The 15,931-nt window shown below is 38.1% G+C and overlaps 1 non-coding gene across 1 annotated transcript; it reads right to left on the bottom strand.

The window, feature by feature from the left end:
* Nucleotides 1-14,008: 14,008 nt before the first annotated feature.
* On the bottom strand, nucleotides 14,009-14,112 carry LOC141698935 (small nucleolar RNA R71). The gene has a single exon (XR_012565431.1). It is a non-coding gene; the product is annotated as a small nucleolar RNA R71 (small nucleolar RNA).
* Nucleotides 14,113-15,931: the final 1,819 nt, after the last annotated feature.

Genomic DNA, 15,931 nt, shown 5'->3' with positions numbered 1-15,931 from the left:
CAAAATCTCGAATTGAATCATGGATCTCGTGTAACTATCGATACATGTTCACCGTGTCGTAACACAATGTTACGCACGTACATATGAACCAAACTATCCAATAAAATCTTCTCGTTGATGGGTAAGAAATGTGCCGATTTTGTAAGGCGATCAACTATAACCCATATGGCGTCGTGTCCAGATTTTGTTCGAGGCAATCCTACTATGAAGTCCATGGCGATATTTCCCATTTCCGCTCGGGAATCTTCAATGGCTGAACCGATCCGCTCGTTCTTTGATGTTCCGCTTTTACTCTTTGACAAGTGTAATACTTGGAGACCCATTCTGCAATTTCTCTTTTCATGCTTGGCCACCAAAATTTCTTTTTCAAATCTTTGTACATCTTTGTGCTCCCCGGGTGAATCGAAAATTTCGAGTTGTGTGCTTCCGGTAGTATCTCGTTCTTCAGTTCAGTTGCTTGAGGGATCCAAATCCTTGATACAAATCTTAATATTCCTTGTTCATCCTTTTTCGTACATATCTCTTCCCCCGTTAGTTGATTATTCTCTCAACTCATCACTTCTTCTTGGTATTTCTTTATCTTCTGCAATAGTTCTAGCTGAAAATTCATGCCGTGACAAATCTCTTTCGACGTCCCGTAAATACAGAGTTCTAAGTCAAATCTTTCAATCTCCTCAGATAACTCCACTGGCATGGTTATCGTCTTCAACCTTTCCTTCATACTCAAGGCATCTGCTACTACATTCGCCTTTCCTGGATGGTAATGTATCGGACAATCGTAATCCTTGATCAGCTCCAACCATCTCCATTGTCTCATGTTAAGTTCCTTCTGGGTGAATATATACTCCGGGCTTTTATGATCCGTGTAGATTTCACACTTCTCCCCGTACAGGTAATGTCTCCATATCTTGAGTGCGAACATTATGGCTGCCAATTCCAGATCGTGGGTTGGGTATTTTAATTCATGAGGTTTAAGCTGTCGTGATGCATATGCAATCACCTTATTGTGTTGCATTAGCACACAACCTAGTCCTTTATGCGAAGCGTCACTATATATCACAAAATCTCCTTTGTCGTCGGGTAGTGCCAATACTGGCGCGGTAACCAATTTATGTTTTAACTCTTGAAAGCTTTCTTCACATTCCGCATTCCATTCAAACTTATGATTCTTCCTTGTCAACTTGGTCAGCGGTGTAGCGATCTTTGAGAAATCCTTTACAAACCTTCTGTAGTATCCAGCCAATCCTAGAAAGCTTCTTACTTCCGTAGGAGTCTTTGGTCTCTCCCAACTCATAATTGCTTCGATCTTTGCAAGGTCCACCCTAATTCCTTTGCTTCCAATTATATGCCCTAAAAATTGAACTTCTTTTAACCAAAACTCACACTTTGAGAACTTTGCATACAACCTCTCTTGTCTAAGAATCTCCAAAACTATCCACAAGTGTTGCTCGTGCTCTTCTTCCATTTTTCAAATTTATTAAAATATCATCAATTAACACCACAACAAACTGGTCTAAGTATTTCTTCAAAACTCGATTCATTAAGTCCATAAAAGCTGCAGGAGCATTTGTTAATCCGAAAGGCATTACTAAAAACTCATAATATCCATATCTCATCCTAAATGCCGTCTTTGGGATGTCTTATAGTTTAATCTTTAACTGGTGGTGTTGTGAATATGTTGTGTACTTGATGATCACTTAAACAAAACATCTAAGTAGATTTTACTTAGTGAAATAATGTAGCACTCGACGGATAAGAATTATAGTCCCGGCGGATAACTCATTATAGTCCCGACGGATGATTAACTTATTATCCATCAAGTGAGTAGCTTATGTAATAATAAGTTTGTAGCACAGTGATGTATGCACCTTTGTATAGAATCTGTAGTAGCATATAAGTCATGTTGACTTTAACTAGATATGCAGAATAGGTTGATTAATTGTACATAAGTAATGTCTTGTAATTCTGTATAAGTGAAATGAAGTCAAGTGCCAAAATAGCTACTGACGGATGATTAACAAAGCCTTCGACGGATGATCAAATGACTATCAACGGATGTTTAACATAGCAGTCGACGGATGATCAATCAAGTCATCGACGGATGATCTGAAAGTCGACGGATGATCATATCAAGAATTCAAACATCAGTTGAACAGTGAAAGCTGACACACAGCCGTCGAGTTGGATACAAACACATTGTGGAAGCCCATTAACTGGGTCATAGAGGACAAAAAGCAGTAAAGATTAAGACTGTTAGATTTTATATTTGTTCAGTCTTTTTGACTTTGTAATCTTGGTATTATATAAACCAAGACAGTAGCAAATAGAAATATAACTGAGAGAGTTGAGAAACACAAAAACAGAGAAATCTTTGTAAGCTTAATCTTTAACATTTCCTGTTTTCTCAGTAGTTCAATTTGTAAGCAGCTGTGGGTATTTCTGCACACAGAGTCCTCTCGATATATTATATATATCTCTGGTGGAATTGTTTAAATCCACCAGAAAGTTTTTAAAGACTCTTGTTTTTAATTACTTGTATTTTGATTCATTCAAGTTTATATTCTGCATTGTGCTAATCAAAACAAATATATCAATAATCGAGTTGAACATTTTTATTTCAAGAAAAAGGTTCAAGAATTCCATTCAACCCCCCTTCTGTAATTCTTACTCTTGAAAAGTAGCCAGAAATTTAACTGATTTTTAGTCATGAATGAAATTTTGACTAAGTCAAAATTTACATCTCGACGGATGACCATTATCCATCGAGTTAAGTCATCCGTCGATATACAATGTGCAAATAAAAATCAATTATTTTTCTGGAATCTTTTAAAACTCGACGGATAACAGTTTATCCTCATCCGTCGAAGTGTTTAAATCTTAACCGTTAATTCCCTGAACATTATCCATCGAGTATACTTACAGTTTGTAAGCATTACACTACGGATAATGAGTGGAATTTTTATAGTTCATTTTTAAAATGGCTAATTTAGGCAATTTCTATTGGGTAATTTACTTCTCTTTATTATTTTTATCCGTTGTTTTTTAGCAAAGTATAAAAGCTTATTTCATTCTAATCATTTTCTTTTATCATTCTCAAATTCAACTGTGTTTATTTCATTCTCTCTCAAGCAAAAATCCTCTTTCTCTTCAAGCTTTCCTTCTCTAACAATGGCACCTGTAGTAAAGATTATGTCTCAGACTGGGTTCATTTATAAGAAGAATAACTTCACTGCTTTGATCAACAAGGGCATTCAGCAATCAGAAGACTATCACAAGATGATGGACTTCGTGAAGAACTGCAAGTTAAGTTTTGCCATGCTTGAATCACCCACAATCTTTTGTGAAGTTGTAGAAGAGATGTGGACCTCTGCAATTTACAACTCTACTGACAAAACCATCACCCTGACCATTAAAGGTAATGAATTATGTATCAATAGTGATGTGATAAAAGCATGTTTTAAGATTCCTGATGATAATGTAACTTCACCACACACTGACACGGATTTGATCAATATGCTTAACTCCATGCATTATGCACTTCCTACTAATAAGCTAAGTGATATTAGGAGATTAGGTCTTAGGAAGGAATGGAGTTTTATGTGTGATGTTGTAACTAAAGTTTTCTCTGGAAAAATCAGTAATTTTGATTCTGTGAACATTTCCATGCTTAACATGCTATACATGCTAGTTACAGACAAATTTTACAATTTCAGTGACCCTGTCATATATGAGTTAGGTTTTAAACTAGGTGAGTTAGCCAAAAGGGGAAAGAACATATATTATGCTAGATTTTTTATGCTATTGGCTAACCATCTTTGTCAAGAGATTGCACTTGAGAACCCAAACAACAAATTAGCTTGTTGGGTTCAAGAGAGAAGAATCATTGCAGATTTGAACAGAGCCAACCACCAAGGGATGTGCCAATGTTCTATTTCCCTGTAATGCTGACACTTCAAGTAAGTGAGGTAAGTTCATCCATACCCTCAACTATTCCAATCTCCTCTATTTCTTTGACTTCAGGCATAGCTATGGCAACTGTGACAATGACCAAATAGTTGCCTACCAAAGCTGCCAAATCAACTGTAATTTCCAAATCCAAATCAAAGAAAACCCCCTCTGGTATCTCTAAAAAGGTACCAGTTGAAAAATCTACAAAAGCCAAAGAGGGGAGTGTGAAGGAGGGACAGATAGGTGAGGGAAGGGGTGAACATCAAAGGAACCCCAAGGATAAGGTTGGAGAGATGAGTGAACCCCAGCCCAGCCATACTGCAGTTTCCCAACAAACTGCAGTGCTTAAAAAGGACAAAAGCTCACTTGTAGCTGCATCCTCCCAAAAGGATGTGGCTATTGAACAAAGCTCTCATCCAAGAGCACAGGCCAAGAGGGTTAGGGACACAAGCTCACCCCAAACTTACACTAGAAAGAAGAAATCCAAAACAACTGGGGATGCACAGGGCACACACACAGTGCAAACTGGTGCTAAAGACACAGTCCCTGCACCTTCTCAAATTCAGATTGATGTGGCTCCAATAAATGTGGAGTCACAGCCAAAATCTCTCATTATAGAAGCCACCGAAACACCATACTCACCAACTAACTCACTGGAAGTGGACATGATAAACACTTCAATTCCTGATTCCCCTTCTTTAGTTGGGGAAGTCAAAATCTAGTGCAAGCGAGCATCATCTTTTAGATGATTTGTTGGCTCACTTGCCAATTCTTTCAGATTCTATTCTGACATCTGTGCCTCAAATAACTTCAATCAACACAGAGTCTACAATAGTTTCTCTTCCCACCTCATTCATTTCTACTCTCTCGATGGATATTGCTCATCCGTCGAGTAGTGATTGTATCCCGATGGATAAGCTTAACAGCAGTTATCCGTCGGATAGCTTTACCACTCACCCGACGGATATCACTTATCCGTCGAGTGTCTCTGCACAACTTCAAACTTCAATAATTTCAAGTGCAGAAGATTTAGTGGTAATACAATCACTCTTAGGACTGAGAGAGGAGAGTGCATTGAGTGAGAGGCTGGGTTGCTCCCAGGCAAAAGGAGAGGAAAAGAGTGAATCTCAGCAATCCATTTCTTCAGGATTGGCAAAAGTGAGTGAGAGGAGTCCCACCTTAGTAGGTGAAGGTGAGGATGTGAGGGTGGGGAGCCAGGGTGAGACCCTGATGCAACAAAAGAGAGAATATGAGAGAAAGGTAGGTACAGGAGAAATAAGGGTGGATCCAGCCATTGCTAGTGAGTCAATGATTGTGGATGATGTTGAAAAGGAAAGACAATTTCAGCAACATTACAAAGCTGTAATTGATAACATTTCCTTGGATGCTGACACTTTTACTCATCCTGTGTCAGCCTATCAATTGTTGGCTGCTCAGGGCATTGTGGAGGCAGAGCAGACTTTGAATTTAGTGCACACCACAGAATCTCTTCAAAGAGATAAAGCTGCTGTTAACAGGATGCTTTCTCAAGCTGGAGAGCCATCTGAAGAATTTGGAGTAAATTCTAATGATGATGACTCTGGTTCTTTGGATGGAAGCATGAACTTAGGGGGAGCTGAAGGCCCAAGTTCTGCTTTAAGTTTACCTGAATGGGCATGGGCAAAGGAATCTACACCATGACAATTTGAGGTGTCTTTGGTCAAACAAGTAATGGCTATTCAACAGGCCCTTCAGGAAACTTCAGATGCTGGTACCAAGGCTGTTCTTCAAGCTCACCTAGACTCTCTACATCTAATGAAGATCCAGCACTTAAGACAGAATCTCAGTGTGGATGAATTGAAAAGAGATATAGCTGACTTGAAGACATATAACTCTGAGAAGCTGGATTCAGTAATGCCATATGGTACCATGCAAGATCTACTACTAAGATTGAGGAGAGAATCAGTCTCTGAAAAGAAGCTAGCCAAGCTGGAAAATAGAGTTCAAGTTATTGAAGATTCAGTGGCTATTCTTCTTCAAAATCAACAGACTCAGACAAATCTTCTCATGCAACTGGCTAAAGCACAAGGCCTAACTCCTCAACTTGATGATAACAAAAAGGGGGAGAGAGAATCAAGTAAGGGGGAGAAAGGACCAACAGAGGGGGAGAAACTTCTAGTACAAATCAGCAAAGTAATTGTACCTTCAATTACTATCTCCAAGCCACCACTTGCAGATGGTATAGATCTAATTGAAGCAGCAGCAGCAGCAAATTTGAAAGTTGCTGAAAAAGGAAAGTTAAGTTTAATCAACTGGGAAAAGATTGATGAGGAAATTCAGAAAAAGTTTGAACTAGTCAAGGAGCCAGTTAAGTCAGCCATCCATCACTCTCATGTCAAGCCAATCAGTGTGAATGAGATGAGCATGAACTATCTGGAGAAAGGACAATCTTCCTGCATCAAATCACAAAAGGCTGAAATAATTCTCAAACCAAGGGCAAATTATCCAAAGTCATCTTTGAAGAATCCCTTGGATACTGTGAATGAGACACCCAAGCCTGATGAAAAGAAGCTTCTGTCAAGATCCATTGTCTTCTATAAAGATCTAGCTGATTCAGCCTCAAAAAGGAGAATAGCTAAGATATTCAGAAATGGAAAGGAAATTTGTGTGGTAGCTGGACATCCACAGTTTGCTCAAGCAAAGAAAGAAGAAAAAGCCAGATTAAAGCAGGAAAAGAGGCAAGCTGCTCTAGATGTAAAGAAGTCTAAACAAAAGAAAGAACAGATTGCTATCTTGGCCAAGCTACAGGCTATAAACTCTTCTCAGCAAATTCCCTCTCAACCATCTGAAGCTGCTGAATTAAAGAAGAAGATTGAAGAACAGAAGAAATCCCCAAGAAAGAAAGAACTGGCTAGAAGAACAAAAAGGAAACTGGATGTTGTTAACAAGGAATTGGAAGATCAATTTCCTAAGGAATCCACTCAAGCTAAAACTCAAGCATCAAAGCCCTCTGTGGTATTTGAAGACATAAGGGTGGTGGACCCCTACAGGAACATACATGGAGAGCCTATTATGCCAAAGGATGAGCCAATAGAGTGGGATAAATTACCAATTCCTGACTTCAACTTGCCAATTCTTACTAAGCCAAGAAGGACAAAATCAAGGGCAGTCAAGAAAGTGAAGCTGTCACCTCTCAAATCCAAGTCAGTAGTCAAAGCTCAACCCAAGGTCAACAGGGGAGACTACTTGTAATTGTGTGACATCAAAGAATTCCCAGATCTAAACCTTTATCTGGATGAACTGGATGAAGTAAGGGCAATTGATGCATACAGAAACCTACCTGAAAGGTTGGTGTTCAAGTACAAAGGAGGAAGGGAGATGCAGTGGCCTCTTCACAGGATACTTCAAGAAAGCCAAGCTGTGTTGATCAAAGTCTATTAATCCTTCAAGAAAAACTTTGGGTTCAATGTAACTGCAAGAAGACTAGTATTGAAGAAGAATGAAGAGCTGAGGAGTGTTAGAGCTAAAGATGCACTCCCAAAGACTCTAATCATCCCATACACAGGGAGAAGAGTGCATCTAAGGCCCTACTGGCTGATGGAATTCATGGATGACAAGGGTGTGAGAAGATTCTTCAGACTAGAAGACCAATTGAGTATCTCTAGCAATGAGACTCTCTTGGAGATGCAAGAAATGCTAGATCTCTCAGAATCTGATGAACTAGAATTCCACAGGCAGCTCCAGAATCAAATTGAAGAAAATAACAGAAAGCTTGGAAGAAGATCCAGACCTTCAAGAAACTAGAAAAACCTGCTTAGGCTAGAGGAGCATCTTGAACTGACTGTGAGCCAAACCTTGTACATTTTGTTTAATTGAAGCACTTTCAGTTTTATCTACTTATCTTTAAAGATATATGTTTAGGATGTTTTGTTATCATCAAGTGTCTCTTAATTTATGGCTACAATTCCAGTAGACATAAATTGGGGGAGATTGTTGTGAATATGTTATGTACTTGATGATCACTTAAACAAAACATCTAAGTAGATTTTACTTAGTGAAATAATGTAGCACTCGACGGATAAGAATTATAGTCCCGACGGATAACTCATTATAGTCCCGACGGATGATTAACTTATTATCCATCGAGTGAGTAGCTTATGTAATAATAAGTTTGTAGCACAGTGATGTATGCACCTTTGTATAGAATCTGTAGTAGCATATAAGTCATGTTGACTTTAACTAGATATGCAGAATAGGTTGATTAATTGTACATAAGTAATGTCTTGTAATTCTGTATAAGTGAAATGAAGTCAAGTGCCAAAATAGCTACCGACGGATGATTAACAAAGCCTTCGACGGATGATCAAATGACTATCAACGGATGTTTAACATAGCAGTCGACGGATGATCAATCAAGTCATCGACGGATGATCTGAAAGTCGACGGATGATCATATCAAGAATTCAAACATCAGTTGAACAGTGAAAGCTGACACACAGCCGTCGAGTTGGATACAAACACATTGTGGAAGCCCATTAACTGGGTAATAGAGGACAAAAAGCAGCAAAGATTAAGACTGTTAGATTTTATATTTGTTCAGTCTTTTTGACTTTGTAATCTTGGTATTATATAAACCAAGACAGTAGCAAATAAAAATATAACTGAGAGAGTTGAGAAACACAAAAACAGAAAAATCTTTGTAAGCTTAATCTTTAACATTTCCTGTTTTCTCAGCAGTTCAATTTGTAAGCAGCTGTGGGCATTTCTGCACACAGACTCCTCTCGATATATTATATATATCTCTGGTGGAATTGTTTAAATCCACCAGAAAGTTTTTAAAGACTCTTGTTTTTAATTACTTGTGTTTTGATTCATTCAAGTTTATATTCCGCATTGTGCTAATCAAAACAAATATATTAATAATCGAGTTGAACATTTTTATTTCAAGAAAAAGGTTCAAGAATTTCATTCAACCCCCCTTCTGTAATTCTTGCTTCATTGTTAAGGGACTAACAGGTGGTATCCCGACCTCAAGTCAATCTTCGAAAAACACTTTTCTCCTTTTAGTTGATTAAATAAATCGTCTATTCTCGGCAACGGATACTGATTCTTAATCGTCATTATGTTCAACTCCTGGTAATCGATACAGAGTCTCATGCTTCCATCTTTTTTCTTTACGAAAAGGACTGGCGCTCCCCATGGAGACGTACTTGGCCTTATGACTCTTTTATCCAAAAGTTCTTGTATCTGACTCACTAACTATTTCATATATGCTGGTGCCATTCTATAAGGTGCCTTCGAAACGGGTTTAGTGTCTGGGGCAAGATTAATGTCAAACTCCATCTGTCGATCTGGCGGTAGTCCTGGTAATTCCTCTGGAAACATATCAGTGAATTCTTTCGCTACTGGAATATCCTCTATGCTAGGAACTTCTTTCTCTTAATCTACTACATAGGCTAAATATGATTCAAATCCTTTCCTAAGTAGCTTGCTGGCTTGAATAGCGGTGAGAAATAGCTGCTCTTGCTTCTGGCCCTTAAATATCACCTGAATCCCATTCTTTGCATGTAAATAGACCATCTTAGATCTACAATCTATCTGAGCATTATTATTTCCTAACCAATCCATTCATAATATTATATCAAACTCCCTTAACTTGAAAAGTATCAAGTCAAATGAAAAGTTATGCCCGGAGATGTCAATCTCACATTGAGGGCAAAATTGACTCACAGGTATCTTTTCTTGATTGGCAATTACTATGTTCATCGCTTCATTCATATCCTTCTTATCACAGTTTAATCCATTAGAAAAAGTTTCTGATATAAAAGAGTTTGTAGCTCCTGAATCAATCGATACTTTAGCTTCAACATTGTTTATCGAAAGCTTACCTGCTATCACCTCGGAATTCTGAACAACATCCTTCATTTTGATAAGTGGCATTTTATACCACTTAGAGTGTCTCATAACGACTTGAATTAGTGTCTTGAACTCGAGTATTTTGTGTATTTGACGCGTTTTTTAGTGTTTTTGCATTTCAGGGTATAACTTGCTTAGATGGGTGAATTTTATGAAAATAAGCTTAAGGAAGTGCTTGGAATCAGTCCCGGGTTGATGTGTGAAGAATTCAGCAAAAAAAGAAGTAAAATAATATTTTTTTTTCCAGAAGTGATGTAGGCGCCCGCCTGATGGGAGCAGGCGACCGCCTGGTAGCAGGCGCCCGCCTGAAAGAAGGAGGCGGCCGCCTGGGTGCGGATTTTCAGAATCTGGATTTTATTAATTAGAGTTCAATTGGGCTTCTGTTAGCGTTGGTTCTTTTGGGTTATTATATAAACCTTTTGGGAAGACGTTTTCTTAATAGAAGATAATTGAGAGCGAAGGCAAGAAGATTGAGAAGACCGTTTTAGCACGCAACAACGAAGAAGAGGAAGCATACGTTTATCTCGTAAATCTTTTAATTCGTTGTAATAGTGGATGCTAGTTTTCTTTATGCTTTGAACCTTAATACTCTTGTGACGTACTTCATTATTTATTAAATATTTTATTAGTTTATATCGTTTTGTTATTATCATGCTTTCATATGAACCCATGGTGACGATGAGTTCTATTATGGGCTAATCATGATCATGGGATCATAGCGGATTTACTATGGATTTCTTTAGTTAATTGTTTAATACCTTGGTATGTGGTGATTGTATGATATCTAGCATAGGTTGTGCTTATTCGTCTTATGTGCATCGTGAACATGTAAGATAGCATGTTAATCTCTTGTGAAGCGACAGTGAATCTTGAGATTTAGAACTTGCCATGCTAGCATAGGTTCATGTATTGTATGCATGGTTAGTGGGTAACTCTAACTGTTTTACTTGCCCTGTGTAATCATAATGAATAACTTGTTCTTAAATTGTTATGTTGTCAAATTCTGTAGACATATAGGGTCTTAACATAATTGATGTCTATTCAACTTCTATCTTAATCGTGGATGCTTAATAGAATGGTATTCGTACAACGAAAGTTGGCGTCTATCAGTTTCGTGTTGTTTGATTAATATCATCACCATTACATGCTAAGGGTAATAACAATAACTATTGAGTGAAGTAGTAATGAAGTTATGATCTCATGTGTGTTTAATATTGTTAATTCAAGTGTTTAATTCTCGTAGTAATTATTAGTTAATCAACCTTAATTGTTATTGTCTTGATATTGAAGAATAATCATACATTGGTGAGTAATTGTTAATTAAATATAATTAATCAGAGTCTCTGTGGGAACGAATTAGAAATCATTCTATATTACTTGCGTGATTTATTTAGCGCATGCTTTGTGCCTAACAAATTTTTGGCACCGCTGCCGGCGACTCGGTGTTAATTTGTTTAGTTTATGTACTTGCCATTGGTGGTCATTAGGATTCATTGATTAAGACTTGTTACTTACTGCTTCCGGTTGTGTTTCAGGTACTCTAGCGAGCGTTTATGCAAACACGTTCTCGCACTCGCAAGAGAAATCTGGATAAAGCTGAGGAGACAGATACAACTCTTGACTTTCCGGAGAAGATAGTTTTTGAAGATTCGGATAAAGAGAGTGAAAAGAAAGAACCTGAAACAATGGGTGATCGTGTAGTTCAAGCTGATCCAGCTCTTATGGACTTTTCTCGGCCAAAAATTGATGACATTCAGTCAAGCATCATTCATCCGGCTATTCAGGCCAATACTTTTGAAATCAAGCCGGGCACTATTCAGATGGTGCATAATTTTCGGAGGTTGTTAGGTCCAAATATACATACAGAGGGGGGTGAATGTATGTTTTTCATTTTTCGATAATTAATTGCAGCGGAGAATAAACTTCGAAAATGAAATAAACAAATACTAAGAGATTCACGGAATAATTCTTTTTATTAAAAAATTAAACCGTAAAGGTTTGCTTACAACTCCGAATATAAATAATTCGAAGCAACAAATATAGAGAGAACCAAAGTAATAGCAACCAATTTGGGGTTCTATCTATCACTCTAAAAATTCAAAACTTCTATCAAAAGATATTAAATACAATTAAGAGTTTTAAATAATGAGTGTTACAAGTTTGTAAGGCTTTAATGGTGTGAAATAAATTAGGCAACACTTCTCTCCTTAATTTCAATAAATGAAATCAACTCACTCTATAAGAAAAATTCTGCAGAGTTTTAATGGTGTTTTGCTGAGAAGTGTTATTTTCCAATCTGCTGAAATTTGGTTTTGTAGTGGTAGAATTGTAGGAGAGATAAAGTAGACTATGTGGCTGTTTTTTATCCATATATTTGAAGTGCACAGCCCGTATTGCGATCAGAAAGGAGAGATTAGAAGCAAATACACTGTACTAATCCTGTGGCGACTAACATATCCCACCTTTTGCTTTGACAGATTAATTCGCCTATGGCGATGCTCTGTATGTGGCGATCAGGGTAGGAGATAGCATACTTGTGTTAAAAAAAAAACATAAGTATAATTCTTTTCTATTCGAACAAACAGGCTGGCAGGAGGAGTGATTATGTTGCACACGGCAACAACCCAGGAGAGGTGTCGCCAGACGTGTAATACACGCGTAAGAAAATAAAAACACAACCGCCTTTTTCTTTTGCCGATTTTCAGTCTGTGGCGACGTTGAGAAAAGAGAAACAATTACTTGCATTATTTTTGTTGAATTCAAATTGTAGAACATGCAGGTGACAGAAAAACTGTACGCAGAAGAAAGCAGGCGCTTGGGAGACTCTTGAGATCCACGCGCACAAAAGAAAGAGAAGGAGTGGATGCGTGCGCTGCACGCGCGCGTGGGAACAGCCTGGAAGAAAAAAAACGCTGCCACTTGACTTCTTTACATTGTTTGTTTTTGTTTCTTTGTATGCACAGATGTGTCCCGCGTGTTTATAGCCAAACAAAAGAACTGAGTTGCTAGTTCTTTTCTTCTTGCATATGGTACAGCTCGGTTCCTTTTTGATTATGCAAGTAAATTAACAGATACCTGCTTTGTACCACATTCATTCAAATAAATCGATTTTCTGGCTGGCAAATTAAAAATAAACACTTGATATTTAAAATAAATAAACTTTGAATTTATTTATTTATTTATAGAAGTAAAATTCAAACATTAATTTTAATTTACCAAAATTAAACATTGATATTAAATTAAATAAATAAATCTTTTGAGATTAATTTATTCATTTAATAAATATCAATTCTTAATTTATTTATTTTAAAATCAAATGTGATATTAAATTAAATAAATAAATGATTAATTTACATTTATTCATTTAATAAAATCAGCCATTGATTTAAAAATAAATCCAGTAAATTCTCGGGATGTACTCTTCTGTATCTGCAGGCCTTCTAATCTCCGGGATTTGTACCTCAAAATATTTCCAGACTCCTCGAGTACAAAATCCAATTAACAATGTTCCTAAAAATAATACTCTGTTTCCTTTCACGGATCACTGACGTCTAGTGCATGGGTCTAGTTCACAAATGACTAGTTCCGCTCTCAGGCCTTCGTATTATACCCGTATAAACCATTGTTAAGTCTTCTACCAAATATAACCAACTACACTAGGAATCCTTGAGGTCTTCACACTGATTCTGATAACTGCTTCGAATGACTCCAACCTTATTACTCTGATGCTTGAACATATTAATGAACTTCATACTGATCGTTGTTGACATCTTCTTCACTGCAGCTAACAAAACCTTTTGTGCATATACCCAATATCCAATATGTACTGATCCTAGTGGAACATAGATTATTTCAAAGTCTTTGTTCTATGTTGAGTTATCCAAACCAGTATTGTTGAGTTATACGTACTGCTTCAATCTTGCTCAACAGAGGTGCTGCGACTGAAGACCCCAACATGCATATCAGGAATTTTGTCGAGATCTGTAGTACTTTCAAATATAATGGTGTTACTGATGAGGCTATCAAGCTGAGGCTTTTCCCATTCTCTCTGAGGGACAAAGCTAAGGACTGATTACATTCTTTACCAGCTGGGTCCATCACTATTTGGGAAGATCTTGCGCAAATTTTTTTGGTGAAGTTCTATCCAGTGGCCAAGACTGCAGCTATGCGGAGTGCTCTTACTCAGTTTGTGCAGCAACAAGGAGAATCTATGTGCGAAGCTTGGGAGCGCTACAAGGAGATGTTGAGAAAGTGTCCACATCATGGTATGCCTGATTGGATGGTGATCACTGGTTTCTACAATGGTTTGGGGGCCCAATCTAGGCCCATGCTCGATGCAGCTTCTGGAGGCGCCTTGTGGGCCAAAAGCTATACGGAGGCCTATAATCTCATTGAAACTATGGCTGCAAACGAGTATCAAAACCTAACTCAAAGGATGGTTCCTGGGAAGGTAGCAGGTATTCTGGAAGTTGATGCAGCTACAGCTATTGCAGCGCAGCTTCAGGCGTTGTCTATGAAGGTCGATTCTTTAGCCAACTATGGAGTAAATTAAATAGCTAGTGTCTCTAATCTTTGTGCAAGCTCTCATGCTATGGATCAGTGTTCTTTTGTTAATGAATCTGTTCAGTATGTGAACAATTTTCAGAGACCGCAGCAGCCTGTGCCCGCTACTTATCATCCTAATAACAGAAATCATCCCAATTTCAGCTGGAGCAATAATCAGAATGTTGTTCAGCAACCATATCAGCAAGCTGCAAGTAAATAGTTTAATCCACCTGGATTCCAGCAACCTCAGCAATTTGCACAAAGGAAATCATATCCTCAACAAGGAGGTGCTGCTCCACCTTCTAGTGCTGATTTTGAGGAGTTAAAGCTGTTGTGCAAAAGTCAGGTTGTTTCTATCAAGACCTTGGAAAATCAAATTAGACAAATAGCCAATGCCTTGCTCAATCATCAACCTGGCACACTTCCCAGCGATACTGAAGTGCCAGGCAGGAAGGAAGCTAAAGAGAAAGTCAAAGCTGTCACCTTAAGGTCTGGAAAAGTTGATGATGCTGAAAAAGCAAAAGAGGTAGAAGTTGAAGTTAAGGATGAAGAATAAAAGCAAAAGGAGAAAGAGGGAGAACCAAGGAAGACTACTGTTAAACACACTCTGTCTGAGGGTAATATAGGGGAGAAACAGCTCTATCCTCCACCGCCTTTTCCTAAGCGATTGCAAAAACAAAAGCCGGACAAACAATTTGGTAAGTTTTTGGAGGTGTTCAAGAAACTTCACATCAACATACCTTTCGCTGAGGCTCTGGAGCAAATGCCTAGTTATGCGAAATTCATGAAAGGTATTCTTTCAAGGAAGGTGAAATTGGATGATCTTGATACCGTTGCTCTGACGGAAGAGTGCAGTACCGTGCTGCAATAAAAGTTACCTCCAAAGCTTAAGGATCTAGGTAGCTTCACCACTCCTTGCACCATTGGCAAGTTGTCATTTGACAAGTGCCTTTGCGATTTGGGAGCAAACATCAATCTGATGCCGTTATCTATCTTCAAAAAGCTGAATTTTCCTGATTCGAAGCCCACCTACATGTCCCTACAATTGGCTGATCATTCGATTACATACCCACGAGGTATCGTGGAGGACGTGCTAGTAAAGGTGGACAAGCTCATCTTTCCTGTAGTTTTTGTCATTCTGGATTTTGAGGAAGATAAGAAGATTCCCATAATCTTGGGAAGACCTTTCTTGGCTACAGGCCGTACCTTGATAGATGTGCAAAAAGGTGAACTCACTATGAGGGTGCAAGATCAAGATGTGACATGCAATGTATTCAATGCGATGAAATTTCCTACGGAAGATGAGGAGTGCTTCAAGGTGGATTTGGTCGATTCTGCAGTTACTTCAGAACTTGATCATGTGCTAAGGTCTGATGCCTTATAAGAAGCCTTATTGGGGGATTTTGTCAGTGAAGATGATGAAGGCAATGAGCAGTTACAATATCTAAATGCTTCTCCTTGGAAACGAAATCTAGACATGCCATTTGAATCTCTGGGAAATACTGATCTCAAGAATGCTGAGGGAAAGCTCAAACCATCTATT

Source organism: Apium graveolens, chromosome 11, assembly GCF_009905375.1.
Source record: "Apium graveolens cultivar Ventura chromosome 11, ASM990537v1, whole genome shotgun sequence".
Taxonomy (NCBI): Eukaryota; Viridiplantae; Streptophyta; class Magnoliopsida; order Apiales; family Apiaceae; genus Apium; species Apium graveolens.
The sequence above is the reverse complement of the archived record's forward strand: the minus strand, read 5'-3'. Positions and strand labels throughout refer to the sequence as shown.